This window comes from Strix uralensis, chromosome 14 (assembly GCF_047716275.1).
Source record: "Strix uralensis isolate ZFMK-TIS-50842 chromosome 14, bStrUra1, whole genome shotgun sequence".
NCBI lineage: Eukaryota > Metazoa > Chordata > Aves > Strigiformes > Strigidae > Strix > Strix uralensis.
In genome coordinates, this window is record NC_133985.1 from 17508252 (window position 1) to 17526109 (window position 17858).

General features: G+C 60.2%; 1 protein-coding gene across 1 annotated transcript in view; it reads left to right on the forward strand.

Moving 5' to 3' along the window:
• Positions 1-17858, forward strand: part of RPS14 (ribosomal protein S14) — a 65628-nt gene that overhangs the window by 17330 nt on the left and 30440 nt on the right. The window lies entirely within an intron of this gene.

Sequence of the window (17858 nt, forward strand, 5' to 3'; positions counted from 1 at the left end):
AACTGGGACTGCTCCCAGCTGGGAGGGGATGGCAACGGGAGGGATGCAGCTGGGCTGTGCAGGATGGATGGAGAAAAACCCTCTCCACAGTGGCCAAGGGCTCTCTGTGAGGCATCCAGCACCCAGGGAAGGGGTGCAAGGAAGTTGGGATGTGATGTGATGTGATTGCTTCCCTGGAAATCCCTGCCAAGATGAGAGAGGAGATGCCAGGTCACCTCCCTTGGCATGACAGGTCCCCAGCCTTGCCAGGCCAGAACAGACCCTGTCCCCGGAGCAAGCCCTGGGAGTGTGGGCAAGGGTGGCCGCATCCTGGCTCCTGTGGGCGAGGCAGGGGTTGGCAGGCACAGCAGCCGGCAGCGTGCTGGGGAAAAAACAAAAGCCTTTTGCAGCACTGATTTACTACCTTGACGGAAACCGGGATGGAAAAAACAACATTCCTGAGCGCCTGTCCCCGTGCAACCCCCGCAGCCCTCAGCGCCCCAGCCTGCCTGTGGGGACATGGGCTGCTGGTCCTGGCACGTGGGTGCCCACACCAAGCTGTGCCCTCATCCCCTGCCCACAGCTGGTGGGGAGAAGCGGCAGGAGAAATGCCCGGGGATGGTATGGGGGCTGCAGGGCACCAGAGGAATTGTCCTTATTAAGCGGTGAGCAGAGAAAGGGAAGAGGAGGACAGTGGCATCCCGGACAGCTGGACCATGTCCTCTCCCTCCTCCACCCCACACTTCCAGTGGCTGCCGGGGCAGCCCTTTGCACTGCTCTGCAGCCCTTTGCACCCCTGCAGGATTCGTCACGCAGGCCCTGTGCTTGTCCCTCCACGTTCCGGGAGGAGAGCAGTCGCCCTGGGCAGCTGACCTCTCTGCTCCCAGGCACCGAGGAGGCTGAGAGAGGGCTGGGGTGGAGGACGGGGGCTGGGGGCATGCTGGTTCCTTGGAGGGCGGCACCGTGCAGGCTGAGCTGGACTTGGGGTGAAATGCATTTTGTACCCTGGCACAAACATCCCGTACCAAGCCCCGGTGGGTGTTTGCACTCGCTCCACCGCCCTGGTTCCCAGGGGTGTTTTTTGGCAGGTTACGGCACTCAGCAAACCCGCTCCCTTCCTCCCACCATTCAAACCACCTCCCAGCCCCAGGCTGGGGTGGGCTCCAGCAAACCCCGATGCTCCACAGGGATTTACATCCATCAAACATTAGTCTGTGTATACCAGCGGAGCAACACTGACCTTGCTCAGCCCTCCCGGCTGGATTCAGAAGTTAGTCTACCCCTTCCCACCATACCTAACAGGGCCATCTGACCTGGGGGACCCATCCGGACCATCCCGGGAGCTGCCCGCACCCCGGCTGCACGGCACAGCCCTGCGCGGGGCAGGTCCCAGCCCATCCTGCCCTTTGCTTATCTTGGACCCTGACTTCAGCTTCAGCTGCTGTGTCTCTGGGGTTGACAGCCCCAGCCCAGCTGTCACAGCTGCCTTGAGCCCTTCTCGGTGCAGTTTTGGGGAGCAAAGCACCAGGTTTGCCAAGTGCTGCAGACCCCGGGTCCCACCTGCTACAGCCCAGTGCAAGCCCAAGGTGCCACCGAGGTGGGTGGCTGTTCCCAGGGACCCACGGCCACCACAGCTCGGGGACACAGGGCGGTCAGCTGGAGCCCTGTCAGCTCGCTGTGGGAAGCCGGGGATGAAATGCATCTCGGCCGTTTCAAAGCTCAAATGAAATGTAAAACCAGGGAGATCTGAGAGAGAAGACGACCTTAAAGACCAAGCTCTGGGCTGGGGGCAGCCGGGGTGGGGAAGCCCATCTCCACTTCTATAAACCCACTCAGGGCTGAGTGATGAACTGGGGGCTCCTTCCAGCCCTGGGACATGTGAAGCCGAGGCAGCCGGCTGGGGGGAGGGAGGGCAGGGAGGCTCACTCTGGTTGGGGTCCAGTGGTCCAGCTGGCAGTGCAGCTCGGCTCTCCCCACAGTTGGCACCTCCGAGGCTGCGCAGCAGACCCAAACCATGCCACAACGAGCCTGCTTGGTGAGATGGGTACAGGCAGCTCCCGGCTCCCTGCCTCTGCTCATCCCTGCCTGCCCCAAGCAGCTCATCTTCATAACCCATCACGCGGGAACAGCCCCGGCCGTGCAGCCACCGGCTCGCCGGCACAGCAGGTCCCACACCCAGATTTCCCCGCAGAGCTCCAGCAGCAGATGCTGGAGGGAGGGCTGGCATGACTGCCCCTTCACACCTTTCCCAAGCAACACTGCTGAACATTTGCTGGGGAGTGATGATGAATGCTTGCTGATTAAACAAAATCCCACTCCTGGAGGCGAGCATGGTGGGGATGGGGTCACCCCCGGCTGTCAGGGTGTATGTTGTCGGTTGTGCCAAAAACCTGCCTGGTTGGGGAGGGCAGGGCAGTCTCCTGCAGTGGGGTTAGGGCTCATACTGCAGTGGGGTTGGGGCTCATCCTGCAGCTGCGTTGGCCCCAGGCAGCTCAGCCTCAGCAGACATAAAACAGGACCCATTAACTAAGCAGAAAAACCCACAGGGGCTTGAAAAGCCAGTTTAAGCAACCTCTGCACATTCGGGGCCGCCTGAGCTGGGATGACTGACAGCCAGAGCATCTCAGCCTTCCAGGGTCCAGGGCCTGCTGAGCTTCCCGGGCCATCCCGGGGGCGGCACAGCGTGAGCTGCTGCCTGATTTCACAGGATGTCTGCCACTGTCACAGCCCCCCCAGCTTCCCCCAAGCAGACAAACGAGGGGCCACGACCCAGGGCTGCTGGGATCACGGCACTCGACCTGCCCACGTGTAGATGTAAGGTCAATGGCAGAGCCAGCGGCTCAGCCGAGGTTTGCTGAGCCCCGGCAGCCCCATCCTCCCCACTGTGACACCCCCCACCAGGCATCCCTGAAGCCCTAAAACCTGGAGGAAGCGGATGGGGAACAGGATGGTGCTGCTAAGAGAGGGGGAGCAGCTGCCCACCAGCTCCCGCATCCGCAGCCCTGGCCAGTCCCTTGGTGCCCAGCTCTGATCCCAAAGATGCAGGATGGGACCTGAGAGGAGAGAGAGATGCACACAGCCTGGGGACAACCACGACGAGGATCAAGGACATTTTAGCAGCACAGTGAGGAGACAGGGACTGAGTGCACCCCAGCACAGGGTCTGGCCCCTCTGAGCCCCACAGGCAGAGCTCGGGTCAGTCCATGGGAAACAAAGAGCATCCTGGGGAGGGGGGTGTTTTCTTTCCAGCCCAGGAAAGCAGCCAAACCCCAGCACATGCCCATTCCCAGGCCTTGGCTCCAGCGGCACAGCGGGCTGGTGGCCTTGGGACATGAGGTTTGCTTCCATCCAGCTCACCCAAGGCTGCGAGCCCAGCCAGGACAGGCAGAGTGGGGGCAGGAGAGCAGCCCTGTCACTCGGCTGGGCTCTGGGGGTCCCCGAGGCTGGGGCACAGCCACCAGCCATCGCTCCTCAGAGGGGTCCCCAAGCTATCTGTAACATGGGGAAATGGGCAGAAGGTAGAAGAAGGGTGCGACTGGGAAGCATTTTAGGATGGGGCTGTGCATGCGTGAGCAACAGAAGCAGCGTGTGTGTGCAGCGTGCTCAGCAGTCTGGCTCTCACTCTGGCAAAAGTGCTTGTGCAGTAGGAATAAACATGCCGAGGATACATCCAAGCCAGTGCAAACAGCCCCTGACCGACCCGCTCTCTCCCAACTCTGTTTTCTTTCTCTGCTTTTCCTTTCCTCTCTTAACCCCTTCAGGAGCCCAGGGGACCAGCACTGGCAGCCCTGGGAGCTGCTGGAGCCAAACCCTGTGGACCCCCAGGCCACAGGGAAGGGCTGTCCCTGCAAGGGGACACCGATGGGGTGCCTGGGTCCCCCCAGGGCACCGGGCTGACTCCCTGGGCTGGCTCTGCTGCCACCAAGCTCCCTGCCCAGCACTGCTCTCCTTTTTCTTTCCCCACCTCTTCTCTCCCCTCCAGCGTAGTCCCACAGCAGCTCATCCTCTCCCCAGCAGCTACGGGGGGATCGTGGGGAAAAGGGCTGCTCCCCCTTCCAACCCCCCAGCCCACCCCGGCCAAGGGCAGGCTGGATACTGTCAGGGAGACACCCGTCCCAGGCAGGACTGAGGAGCCAAGAGAGCCCCTGTCATGGGGAAAACATGCCAGGGGTGCTGGAGAAGCCCACCTCCACCCTCTGCTCTGCCTGGAGTCCCCTCCATCCTGGAGTTTGCCGGTGCTGGTGCTGGAGGAGTGTGTCCTGCAACACCGCTCTGCCCCCGCGGCACCGAGATCTATCCCCAGCCGGAATCCTGCTGGGATGGCCACGGAGCCCTGGGCAACTCCGGTAAGCCCAGAGATGCTCATACTCGCCACACTCACCTCTTTCTCCTTCCCTTTTCTCCAGTGAGGAAGCAAAGCTCTCTGCTCTCCATGTGCTCCAGCTGAGCCCGAGGTGGGGGTCAAGCCCACGGTCCCCCCGCCATGCCTGGACCCCGGGGTCCGGCTGGGAGCTGGGGGCAGCAGCGCCCACGTCTCCTCGCCTGCTCTCCTCCAGCCGCGCCGCGCAGGGCAGGGTGAACAGGGGGGAGAGGGGCGGGAGGAGGGGAGTGGGGAAATGAAACTTTAATAGCACAGAGCCCCTTTTGTTTCCCAGCATATGGGATATTTCATACATGCTGAAGGCATTAACCACCTATATGCTTCAAGCGCTCGCAGCGGTTGGGAGCACGGCCCCGTGCTTGGCTCCGGGGCACTGTGTCTGTCCTGGGGGGCTGGAGGCAGCAGAAAGCTGCCCCTCTGCCCCAGCACCCTTCCCTGCAGGGGGGGAGACCCTTAATTACAACCTAGAAAACTGCTTGGCTTCACCAGGGTCACCCCGCTGCATGATTTTGTCTCTCCAAGAGAGCAGCCAACCCCCCTAGGCCAGGAAAGGGATGTTCCTGGTTTGGGGACTTGCTGGGTGTCCCTGCCATGAAGTGGGGGGAACCAGCCCCACCTTCCCTGGGGGTCTGAGATCCCAAACAGGCCTCCCGTCCTGGGGACAGGGCAAAGCCACACTGTGCTGCAGAGCTGTGACTAACGGTGGCAGAGCGGGGCTGGGGAAGGCTGACAGCGTGTCCCCTCCCTGCCCGCACCCCGAGGACAAGAGAGCATCCCCCAGAGCAGCAAGCAGGCGAGGTGCTGATGGGGAGGGCTGGAAAATATCTGCGATGGATAGCCTCATGCTCTTCACTGGTTCCCCGCCTCCATCTCCCTCTGTGGCACCAGGGGACAGGCCATGGTGCCTGTAAAATAGGGTGACATCACTTTTACAAGTAGGCAAGGGACATCTCCAGGTCCCTAGCACAGAGGGTGGCTGGCACTGCTCCCTGCAGATCCCACTGGCCACCTCAACATGGGACAGAGGCATCCAGGGTCTCTGGCATTGCATCCCTCCCTTAGTCCCATAGAAGAGATGCTGGCTTTGACCTTCTGGGCAGTACATCAGCTGGTGGCAAACCTCCAAGTGGGATTTGAGGCAGAGGGCACCACCGCTGTACTCTGTTTTCCCCAAATTGGGTGAACCCCTCAGCACTGGGGCTCTTCATCCAAGCCCACCCCCTGTCCTGGCACCCACAGGGGCTCCCAAAGTGGCTTCCCCTTCCCCAGCCCTTGTGTTTTCAGATGGCTGGGGAGGGGGGGAAGGCATCAGTCCAGCTCAGCCGGGGTGAAGGGACGTGTTGTCCATCCCACGGGGCTGCAGCTTAGGCTGTCCCCGAGTCCCCAGCCCCGCGTTACGCAGGGTGCCCGGTAAATCGGTACTTTGTCCGGTGTTTATCCAGTCACACTCTAATTTGAAATAAAAAACGCAGCCAGTAAAACGTCTTTATAGCTCTTCAGAGCTCGTAAACCTGCAGCGCCAGCGGACGGGGGCCAGCTGATTGGGGGCCGCTAGGAAAATTTATTGCAGATTTTGGTAAGTTAAACATTACAGCTCTGTGAGCCCCAGGACTGGTTTGCTGAGCAGCTCCCAGCAGCAGGGACGGAACAAGGGATGCTTTATTGGGGGAGGGAAGGGGAGGCCTTGCAGGTCTCACCCAGACCCATGGTTAGCATCAACCCAGTTTTAGACTGGCTCGTTTTTAAGGCAAGGCAGGCTTTGCACAGCCTGGATCCATCCTTGTGCCAGGGCTTCTGGACATGAGGCTGCATCGCCCTGGGATGCAGGCAGTCCTCACGAGCATCCCCGGGGTGATGGTGAGCAGGACTGTGCCAGCACCTCCTCATGCCACAGCCCCCGGCTCAGCGGGCGACGTCACAGCAAGCTCTGCTTCAGGGCAGGAAGAGCCAGGACGGGGCGGCCGAGCTTGTCGTGGGAGTCAGGAGAATTTGGAGAGAATGAGAGGAAGCGGCCAGGGTGGGGAGCTTGCGAGGGAAGGCGGGTAGCGGGAGGGAAGGCATTTTTTCCTTGCCAGTGTCTTGGCTGCTTCGGTGTGAACTGCTATAAATTTGCTCCTTATCTCTCAGGCCATTTAATGTTTTCATGAAAAGAAAATAGTCTGCAGGAAAAAAAAAACGCTGATAAAATATCCCTTTGGCATTAGGAGGAATGTTAAACGTCGCTAATCAGCGGGGTCTGGGGCTCGGGGCGCTCCCGGGGCTGGCAGGGACCTGGGGAGTTCTGGAGATGGGGCAATGCCTGGAGCAGCTTGGCCCAGCAGCCTCCCGGGGGGGTGTCAACATCTGCACCCATGGGTGCCCCTTACACCATGAGAGGGGACAGGGAGAGCTGCACTGGGGATTGAGCGGCCAGTGTGGGATATCTGGAACACCTCACTGGGGACAAATTGAACCAACTACCGCTAGAAAGAATAAAAATTGGGAATCCGGGGGGTAAATTCTGTGGGAATAGGTATATGAATCCAAATCCTTCTTGACTGCTGCCCAGGGACAGGCAGGGCAGGCAGGGGCACAGCCTGTGCCAGGGACTCACACGTGGCTTAGCACCTCGGGCACCCAGAGCCCTCACCTGCACCCATACCCGCAGGGAGCCTGGAAAGCCCTGCACGGCTGGAAGCATCCTTCCCTGGGAGAGCTGGCCCGCGGACAAGCTAATCTTTTGATTTACAGTTGCAAAAACAAAACCTGTAGGAGCTTCCCACCACGCAACTGAATTGTCATGTTGGATCAGGTGTGATGGCATAAATCACCCTTTTAGCATCCCCCCTGCCCCTGTGCTGACCGTCCCCTTGCTCCCACTGAGGACTGGGATGCAGACTGGGGGCACCAGCTCGTGGTCCCTGGGCACAAGCATCCCTCGCTGCAGGATCAGGTGCTGTTTGGTTGCACTCCTGTAACATTTGAGCACGGAGCTACATACACGAGGTTTCTTCCTCCCTCCAGACACCAGGCAATGCGACTGCTGTCATCCCACAGGCTGTCACATCCCTGGCCAGGAGCATCCCTGCAGCGCAGATCCCCGAAGGCCATTCCTGCCTGACAGCCTGGGGCCAGCAGAGCCACAGGGACGTGTGAGCCTCTGAGGCACAGCTTCGCGCCCAGGCTGAAAAACAAACAAGCAAGAAAAAAATGTGACTGCAAAGGGGATTTTTCAGGGTGGAAAGGAATGGTTAGTGCTGATTTTTTCCCCTTTTTCTTTTTTTTTCCCCCTTTGGTAACATTTCATTTCATATTCCAAGAGATCGAAAAGCCATTTCAAGTGAAAAAATCAAACCCTTCTGTTTCAACACACTCCCCAGCCCAACGTCCTCATGCACTAACACACCCACATACCAGCTTTCCTCCCAAACACAGCCCCGGTCCAGCCGAGCCCGTTTCCAGGCAGTGTTTCTCCTTGTCCAGTCCCATATCCGAGCATCCCGCCTCCCCTGCCAGCCCTGCTCAGAACCCATCCTGCCATCCACATCCCCTCTCCGCAGGCAAACACGTTTTCTTGCACATCCATCACGTGGAAATAGGATGTGCGTTTCGGTGCCAGAACACGCACGGACGGCTGTGCCAGCAACGCCTGTACGGCAGCACAGAGCTGCTTGTGTTTTGGTGGGTCGCACAGATGACTTTTGTGGGAAGGCTTTGGCTGTACCTGGCATGGTGGGGAGGGACCAGGACCTGGCACTTGCCATCGACACCGACCTGCTGAAATTGGTGTTGTGCCAGGTCTCTTGCTCTTTGCTTTAACATCTGTGTGCCTTCTCTCACCTTTCTGTGGGGCATTTTTGTGCCTTTCAGAGTCAAAAAAAAATGTTTTGCAAAGTTGGGGATTGCTTGGCTTGTGGGGCGGACTGGCAGCACTGCTGGCATCATGGTGGCATCATAGGATGAGGACGGTGGCTGTGCATTGGCCCTGGGCACCCAGCATCCTCCTGGCAATGGGTGCGGGCAACCTGGGGCTGGGGGCAGGAGGGTCTCAAGGTCTTGCCTCTGCAAAGCTTCCGGCAGCAGCTCCCCGGTGGCTCCGGCACAGCCCCGCCACCACCACCGCTACTTTTCCTGCCCTCTAGAAGAACCCCCATCCTGCCGCCGTCTGCCTCTGACGCAGGCAGATTCGTTTCCAGACGTGCCGCTCTCCCCCCGAGCCCGCGCCGAAAGAAAGCGCCTTTGTTCGGCTCGGCAAACGGGGCCCACGCCGCTGGCTGACCCCACTGCCCCCAGCAACCTCCACCACCCGAAAACACAGTCCCCGCTGTCTCATGGGACAGGGCACGCACGGGGACGAGGACGGGGACAGCCCCCAGCACTGCCTCTCGGGTCAGGATCTGTGCCCGGGGATGCCGGTATGGGTCACAGAGGGTGCATGGGTATGGAGCAGCTCTGTCCTGCTGGGAGGGATGGACAGATGGATGGAAGGATGTTCTACAACTAAATCTCTCATATCTTGGTTGTTTGAGACAGGCAAACCGTCACTGGGAAATACCAGAGCCGCCGAGCTCGCCAGGGCGGGACGGGGAGCGGGGACGGAGCTGAACAAGCTGCTGCTAATGAGAAGCAGGCGGAGAGCCCAGCGTCGCCTCCCCACTCCCCTCTCACCTCTTGGGGTCAGCTTGTATTTTCTTAAGTCCTGATTGCCGAGAAATTGGAGGCTTGTGTGCCGGTGAGGTCTGGTTAGCTAACGGCTGGCACGGGGCAGAGAGCCCCAGCTCTGCAGAGCTGGGTTAAGCACTCTGAAGCAAAGGGAGCCCAACAAGAGCTGGATTTAAGGTTTTGAAAGGGTTGCGGGGGGACCCTGGCACGTCACACCCAGGCTGAGCGGGGCACAGGACCCATGGGATACTGCCTGCCCTGATCCTGCTCCGGCAAGAGTATCCTGGGTGCACCAAGTTGGGAATGGCAGCAGCCCATCTGACAATGCTCAACTTGGCCCCAGTTTGCAGACGGGAGAAGAGGAACCCCGAGCTGCCGAGCCGGGGAGGAAACGAGAACAGAAAAATGCGATAAACAGCTGTAAAGCCCAGCCCTGGCTCTGCGCTGCTCCCGCCGTCGCGGGTCGGCCCCTCAGACTGTTTATGGAAAGCCCAGTTTGCCGAGAAATCCATCTCCCGTTTCCTGTTGATCGCTGGAAGCCAAGGTCCACGCTCAGCCAAGGGCTGCCGCCGCCTGCGCACGTCTCTCAGTCACACAGAGAAAGGGCTGAGCCCAGGTCAGCTCACCCAAGTGTCCCCGGGGCTGGGGGTAACGGTCCCGAGGGGCTGGGAGCCGTATACCCCTGGGAGCAGATTGAGAGATAGGAGATGGGGCATCCCCAGCCCCTGTCGGACCCCTGGGCAGGGAAGGGTTGGGATGTGCTGAGCACCGAGAGCTGCTGCAAGGGGGTGCGGGAGGGATGCTCACACCCACCTGCAGAGATGCAGGGCCGGTAACATCCACCCACTTCCAGCCACAACCCCTTCAGCCCTCGGTGTGTGCAGGTGCTCACCAAACACCTCTGAGCCCCTTGGCTGGGGACAGGCAATGGTTCCCCCCTCCGCTCCCTCCTTTCTTCTCCCTCCCTGTTCTGACTCCGCTCTCTGGCTAAATCAAGCCCCGCCGGGTGCGGAGGGAGCCCGCCGCTCTGCGTAAGCTCGCTCAAGGCCAACACTATTGTTGCTGCTCCGTGCCGGGCGGGAGCGGAGCCAAGCGGGGCCGGAGCCACGGATGCCGCCGCTGTCGACTGTCTGAGTCATGGGCCCGGAGGAGTCGAGCGAGGGAGAGCCGGGTGCTGACCTGAAATCCAGCCGATTTTTTTTCTCTGAATCAGGGCAGGGAGGAAGTGGAAAAAGACTGGGGGAAGGGGGAAGCAATGAATGGGGTTAGGCTGCTCAAATCTCCCCTCTTTCCAACTGCTCTGGAGGGAGACGGAGCCAAGGCAGTGGCCAGGGTGATGGAGAGGGGCTGTGAAGAGCTGTGAGAGGGATGATCACACCAGGGCCTGCAAGGTGAGGGAAGGGGCTAAGAGATGTCAGGAGGGTGCGTGCCCACGCTCTCGCTGTGTTCATCCCAACCAATGCTCAGAGGAGGAGGAGAAAGGAAGAAAAGAAACAGCAAGAGCTTCCCACACCCTCTGCCAGGTCCCCTCCCTGGGCTGCGGTCCCCATCAAGGCAGGGATGGGGATGCTCGCCCAGCACATGCCTTGTCCAGCCCCGAGCACGCGGCCAGATCTGAGACATCGCCCCAGGGATCGGCCCATCCCAGCACCCCTGGGCATGGGGAGAGCTGGGGGGTGAGGGCAGATCTGGTTCCTGCTGGCCAAGGAGGGGTGGCTGCACCCCAAAAATCACCTCTGAGCGGTCAAATGGGTAAAACGAGCCCACGCCATGGCCAGCCAGGGCTGTCCCTCCTCCTCCCTCCTTCGCCCTTCCCCAGCCTCGCCCCCACCCCCTTGCAATGCTGTCTTCCCTGAGTCCCTCAGCAATTAGATAACCCCAAGGGGTCCCAGAGTAGGGCTGTGTGGGTGGGAAGCCAAGCCGACCCCTCCCCAGTGCTGCCCCCTCCCCAAATCCCAGCACCAGGGTTTGTTTTTTTTTTTCTGTTGTGGGAAATCCTGTCTCTAGCCCTTCCATGGGGCTTCACAGACCCCCCCCAGCAACCCCAGCACCAGAACCGGGGAGGACACCCACCCCCAGAACCCCCCAGCCCCTACCCCAGGGCTGCTCCTCACGAGCGGAGAGGGGTCTGTCAGCCCGGCCAGGGAGCAGGGGGGACCATCACCCATGTGGTCACCAGCTGCTTAGAAATCTTTCCTTGGCTCCAGGTCATAAGTACAGATTTTTATAATTATTAGCCTTAGTAATTTACCGTAAAATATTTATTCTGGCTCATTCTGAGCCACGTGTGATTCGTGTTGGGTCCGTATGGCGTTCAGGGGGGTGTGCACGGGGAGGCACACAGCCGTGCAGGGCTGGATGCTCCACTCCCATCCTGTATAAATATCCATGTGGATGTGTGTGGCCCCGGGAAGAGACCCCAGCGGCAGCCTGGAGTGGGGGGTCCAGCTCGTTGCACCACTCCTCACCGCCTCCCCACTGCAACCCCCCCACAAAGGCCTCCAGGCACCTATGGACTGCACCCACCTTTGAGCCGCGGGGCTCCCTCCCAGCCCATCCTGGCCGATGGGACCCTGTGCCAGAGCGGTCCCCGAGGACACCCTGCTCACCTGCATGGGGGTGCACAGCGAGGATCCCCCCCCCCGGGGACATCTGCAGCAAGAGCCGTCAGGTCTCAGGTCCGGCGGTGATAGCACTGCACGCTCCGCACACAGCCTGTGAATCCACGTCAAGGAGGAGCCCGGCAGCTGCGCTCCCAGGGCTGCCAAAATAAGGGGGCAGCTGCTGTGCCCCCCCCCTGCCCCTGCCAGTCCCGGAGTGGCACCACGGCAGGGGCGGGAGGTGCTGGGGCTGTGCCAGCCGGTGAGCAGGCTGAAGGCAGGGGCAGCCCCGCTCTCACCCTCTTTTTTGCTAGGGCTGAGGGGATGCTGGAGATTTTTTGGATCTGCGAGCAGCTGTGAGCTGGGTGCCTGGGCCTCTCCCCGGCACATCTGGAGGGGGGCAGGGAGCCAGCCCGGCTCTCACGGCTGCCGGCAGCATCGTCCTCCTGCTCGGTTCTCTGGTCCTGCCGTGAGCCCCGACGGGCAGGACGGGCAGTTGGAGCATCTTCCCAGTGACCGTGGGGATGGTGCGTGGCAGGGAGCGTGTGTGTGTGTGACAGTGGCATGGCACACGGACAGGACCAGCACCCACATGGCCACCAGCCCTGCAGGACACAGGGTAGGGGAGGATGGAGGTGATGCCCTGCATGGAAGGGACGGTGGGGAGAAAATATCTTCGGTGGGTGGAGGTGGCAGGGAAGGACGAGGAGCCGGAGGGTCCTGGGGGTGGCTGCGGTGAGCCCAGCATGGTGGTCAGCAGGGCTGGGGGGCTCCCGCCTGGCTGCAGAGGAAGGGCTGGAAAAATGGGGGCTGCAGTGGGCTCTCCGCCACACTGAGCCCCCCCATGTAAGGGGGAAAGACACCCCTGAGCACCCTTCCCTGCCTGCCCCAGTGCTGGGACCCACATCATGGCTCCCCAAACCCCAGTGGCTCCAGCAGCGGTGGCCCCCACGGTGCATGGGGAGGGACCAGCAGGGAAACTCAACCCAGATGTGCAAAAGCAGGAAACCCTTTAACACTCCCCTCCTCCGTAACTAGAGCTGGCAAGCCCCTCTAGCAGCCCTGGCTCCTGAGTTCCTCCTCTCATTCCCCAAGTGCCCAGCAAAGGAGCCACAGACATTGTCCTGGGGAGGGCTGAGGACAGGGACTCGCTGGGGATGCTCCAGCAGCTCTGGGCAGTGCTGAGGTCTTTGGGGAAGGCAGCATCCCTGTCTGGGGCCAGCAGGCAGGGGAGAGGCAAGGAGCCGACAGCGAGGAGCATCCTGAAAGCAAGCTTTGCACCAGCAAACAGCACCACGTCCCTGCGGGGCTTAAAAAGGGGAGGAAAACTATTAAAATGATGGAAATCTATATATTATGTGGGTTGTTACACCTCCACAGCAGTGCGGTGGGAATGTGCTGGTACCAGCATGATTTTTATCACTCCCTGAACCCAGAGAAGTTATATCTGTATTTACGTGGCTGGGAGTGGGGTTTGCTGAATGCAAAGCTGCCAGGACAGCTAGAGCCATCCGCATCTTGTTGCCCTTTGCACACCGTCGGCGCCTGGAGCCTCGTTTAACGTCTGCCTTTGCTTTTCTCCAGGGCTCAGCATCACCTTGCAGCCCTTCCTCATGCTGAAGCTGCCCTGAGCCTCCCAACCCGGCCTCGCTCCGCCTGCCTCCCAGCTGTCCCCTGCATTATTAAACCAGAACCACCTTATCAGCCGCTATCTTTTTCCACTCGTTCTAGCTCTGCCAGCCGGCAGCACTTGCATGAGGAACCAGAAAACATTCGGACACCCCTGCGGCGCTGACCCCGCCGGCTCCCGCTGTGAGAAAGCCACCGAGCATCAGTTCCCCAGGGAGTCCCATTCCTTGGGGAGCTGGAGCTGCCCCCCAGTTCATCCTCCTGCATCCTTGAGGCCCCTCTGTGCAGGGACAACCCACTGCTTCCCTGCCCCGAGACCCCCGGGAAACGGCCCCGGCTCCCCCCGGGCTCAGAGCCATTTCGACACCTGGTTTTAATAATAAACAGCGCGGGAAGGGACAAAGGCGCCTTGCGGGAGGGCGGTGGGATGCAGGAAAGTGAGGGGGGGCCAGCAGGTGGGGAGGGAGGGGGGACGCGGGGCTGGGATGAGGGGGGAGTTAAGGGGGGCATCAGCCCAGGAGCTTCGTGGGGCTGGAGGGGTCTGGTTCCCAGCAGAGCCCCGCGGGGTTACAGCCCTGAGCTGCCCATCACCGTGTCTCCTCTTTAAAACAACTACCACTCACAGACCTGGGTTAACTACAGCCACCAGAAAGCTGGGATTAATGGAAATTGATTAGAAGACAATTTTTCTGGGTGGAAGAAACATCTTTTTGTCATCTGTCCTTTGACATTTCAAGTCTATTTTACATCTCCAGTGTTTTCTGGTCTAGGCTGTGGCATTTAAATGAGTGATTCCTATTTACAGTCTTAGGCATTCTAAATATCTTACGTATCTATGTCTTATGATGTATAGAAGACATTCTATAAATTTGAATCTTCAAAACAAGAGCTATAAATCTTTACAGCAAAATATACAACTTCTACAAAAAGATTTCTATCAGCTTTGTAATCCAGGGGTAGATGAACACATCATAAAAATTCATTGACATTTTTCAGACACCAGAATTTAGCATTATTTTACGGCGAAGTGTAAATACATCACTTCAAAATCATGAGAAGCATTAGAAGAAATATTTTTGCGCGGCTCTTATTCAAGGACTTGGTGACTTGCACTGTCCCCTCCCGCCTAGGCGTTGTCCCCACTCTGGTCACAGGGCCCACGACAAGGATGCAGTCAGTGCCAGGGCTGGAGAGCCAAGGTCATGTCCCAGGAGCTGCAGTGTCATGCAAAGGGACATGGCCCTCCTCTGGGGCTGGCACAGCCACTGTCCCCTCCCAGCACACAGCACTGCTGGGTGACACCGCACGGGGTCTCAGGAGGCTTTCAGCTGCTCCAAATCTGACCTTTCAGGAGGGTCCCATCATCCAAGCAGGAGCCTGACCGCAGCCAGAGCCCCACCAGCAGCACTTCTGCCACCTCCCCGTCCACACACACACCCGCACCCCACATCCAGGACAGTCTCCCCCCCGGAGGAAGGTCCCCAGCCTGGAAGAAAGGGCTGTTGAAGAAGGCGAAGCCATCGCTCCTTTCGCAATCCGGCTGTGGTGTGAAATATTTGTGTCATCTGGTTTTAACCTCCAACCATCTGGTCTGGGGATGCCTTTCTTGGGGGAGCAAGGGGCTCCTCTGCCGTCGGTGATCTCTGTTATTTATAGGGTGCAAACCTGCCCTTGCTTCTCCCTGGGAGAGAACAGTTTCCATGGCCCTTCCCAACTCCCTCACCAGGTTTTCAGAGTCGAGGTCTTGAACAGGTTAGTGCTTGCTGGACTCGGACCCTTTCCTGTGCCTCTTTGGAGAAGCAGAAATAGGAGGTAGTTCGTTTGGTGGGAAGGGTCACAGAGAGATTTTTCCAACATAAAACCATGGTATAGACATTTTTTGATTGGAATAATTCTGTTCTCTACTAAGTCTCCTTGTAAAGTTTGATTTAAATATCGAGCTTCAGCAGGCTGTAAAGGCTGGACACAGCACAGAGCGCTTAGAGGAGGAACCCATCCCACCCAAAAACTGTTGAGCACCCCCACCTCTGCCCGCTTTGGGAAGCCAACACAGGAGATGGCTTTCAAGTCATCCAAGAGGTTTCTTTCCTTGTCCCACCACCCACTCCGTCCACCAGATGATGGAAGGCACAATGTCCCCCTGTGCTCCCACATGCCCCCAGCACCCGCATGGAGCCAGGGCACTGATGGCAGCGGAGCAGGGAGACCCAGCCAGGGAGTACATGAGCCCCAACTGCTGGCACCTCCACCTCATCCTCTTGGCTGGACATGTTGCAAAATCCCTCTCCATCCCCTCCTTCTCAGGGCTGGGGGGTTTAAATCAAGCAAGGCTGTGAAACTGGGAGCTTCACTCCAGTCCCTGCTTTCCAGAGTGGGCTGTTGATTCACAACCTCCCCAGGGCTGGGCCGTGCGTGACTGAGCCACGCTCTCTAGTAGCAGATGGAGCTGTCGGGGGAGCAGGGGGGGCTGTAAATCATCTGCTCTTCCAGGTTATAATCCCTGCAAGTGATCCCAGCAGGAACCTGGGGATCTCAGCTCTTCCCTCTTCCTGCAGCTCCCACCCGACCCTGACCCGTCCGGAGGAGCTCCGGGAGCACAGCGCTTCGCCTCCAGCCCTCCTGCCAAAATCCCCATCCTGCTGAGACCCGTGAGACTCCCAACACAGGGCCAGCACAGCAGCTTGGACCTCAGCAGGAGCCGGCCCTCGCGGCCGCTGGGGAGGCCGGGGGCTTGGTCAGTGCCAGTTCAGGTGGCTTTGCATGGCTGTGGGGTGATGGGACATCACACACCAGTGGGGGACTGGGACCACAGCCACCCCGCTCTCCGGGAGGCACCTGCGGGGAGGATCCGGCCCTGGCCCTGTGCTGCTGTGCTGGGGACAGGGAGGGGGACCACAGGCTACCTGCATCCACCGGCACATCCCGATAACGAGTCACCCCATTGTCTGTGCCCAGCCAGGAGAGCCCTGCACCCTGCTGCCTGCACCCCCCCTGCCTGCATCCCTCCCTGCCTGCAGCCCCCCTGCCCGCCCGGCAGGCAGCCACATGCCCAGCGTTGCCCAGCCCCATGCAAGCAGCAGCCTGGGCACTGCCGGGCTCCACGTCCCTCCTGCAGGGGGGATTCACCAGCACATCCCTGCCGATGCAGGACGTGTTGGGGCATGGACATGGGATGTGTCAGGATGCAGATACGGGATGTGTCAGGGCACGGCAGCAGGATGAATTGAGGTGCACAGAGCATCCCCCTGCGCTGGATTGGACCCCACAGTGGCTCATTGTGGACAGGAAAGCCAGCCCTCACCATGGCCACCACAGTCCTGCCTGCAGGTTGGGGCTCTGGAGGGCCTGGAGCAGCCTGGAGCTCAGCCCTGTGACCTCCAGGACCCCCAGGAAGCGGCTGCCTCCCACCTGCCCACCCCACGCAGCCCCCAGTCCCCCAAGGCTCAGAGCTGAGCAGGGGCTGCTTTGGGGTCTCCAGTGAGAGTTTGCAGGATGAGGCCGGAGCAGGGACAGCCCTGGCACCCCCTGGCCACAGAGGGGGAGCAGCCCAGGGGCACAGAGGGTTTGAGCCCCGGGCGGGGATGCTGGCTGGGGCTCCCACTTGCCCTGGGCCTCTGTCAGCTGCAGCCACCAGCCACTGGCTCTTGCCCAGCCCGGATTTTGCTGAGTTTGCACATTTTTGGCAGACACAGAAGCTAGAAAACATTACTGGTCCCAAGGAGGGCCATGGGCAAGGGGGATGGAGTTTTCCTCCCCCACAGCTCTCCTAGGGCAGTGGGAGGGCAGAGCCCTCCTCACCCTCCTGGGCACACCAGGGCAATTACATAGGGCTGAGCTGTGCTCCTGGCCCCGTTAATTCATAAGCAATTAACTCAGGGCCAAGCTGGGCAGCAGCTGGTCCCACCTGTGGCAGCCTGGTCGAGCCAGGTGCAGCGCAGTGGCTCATCATCGGGGGCTGAATGGGGGTGATGGGGGCTGGGGGCCAACCCTGGGCACAGCCCCACCGCTCTCTGCCAGGCCTGGGGACAGCAGGAAAGGAACTGCAGGTAATGGCGCAGGGCGCAAGGCCTGGCTTTGCTCCAGCATGGCCAAAAATTAAGAGCCTCCTTGTCCAGGCAGGCAGCCCCAGGGGTACAGGCAGGCAGGCAACCCCCAGCTCTCCCCTTGCAGCCCCCTCTCCCCCGTCCGGCGGCTCCTGCGGCACCGCACATCGTTTGTCACTCCGACAGGTTCAAACAAACCCGGCTGGGATTAATTAGGCTCCGTCTTCATTTCCTCCAGCGCTTCGCAGGGGCTGGGCTGCGGAAGGCGGCGGGGAGGCAGCAGACGGGCGGACAGGCTCTGGCAGGCAGGGACTGACTAAGGGGGGAGAAGGCAAGCGGGGAATCTCCCCGGTCCCCCCCCAAATCCCTGCCCAGTGCTGACACAGTGGGTGCTGGATGCTGGCCCGGGCGGCTGCAGCCCAGTCCCGGGAACACGAGGCCGCGGGGCAGCCATGCAGCGTGGCTGGATCCAGGACTAGACAGCTGCTGCCACCTCGTGCATGGAGGGCTGCTCCCAAACACCCCTCCTTCCTCCCCAGATCCCCCCAAAAGATAGGCCCAAACGCCCCCAAAGCCAGATGGGAT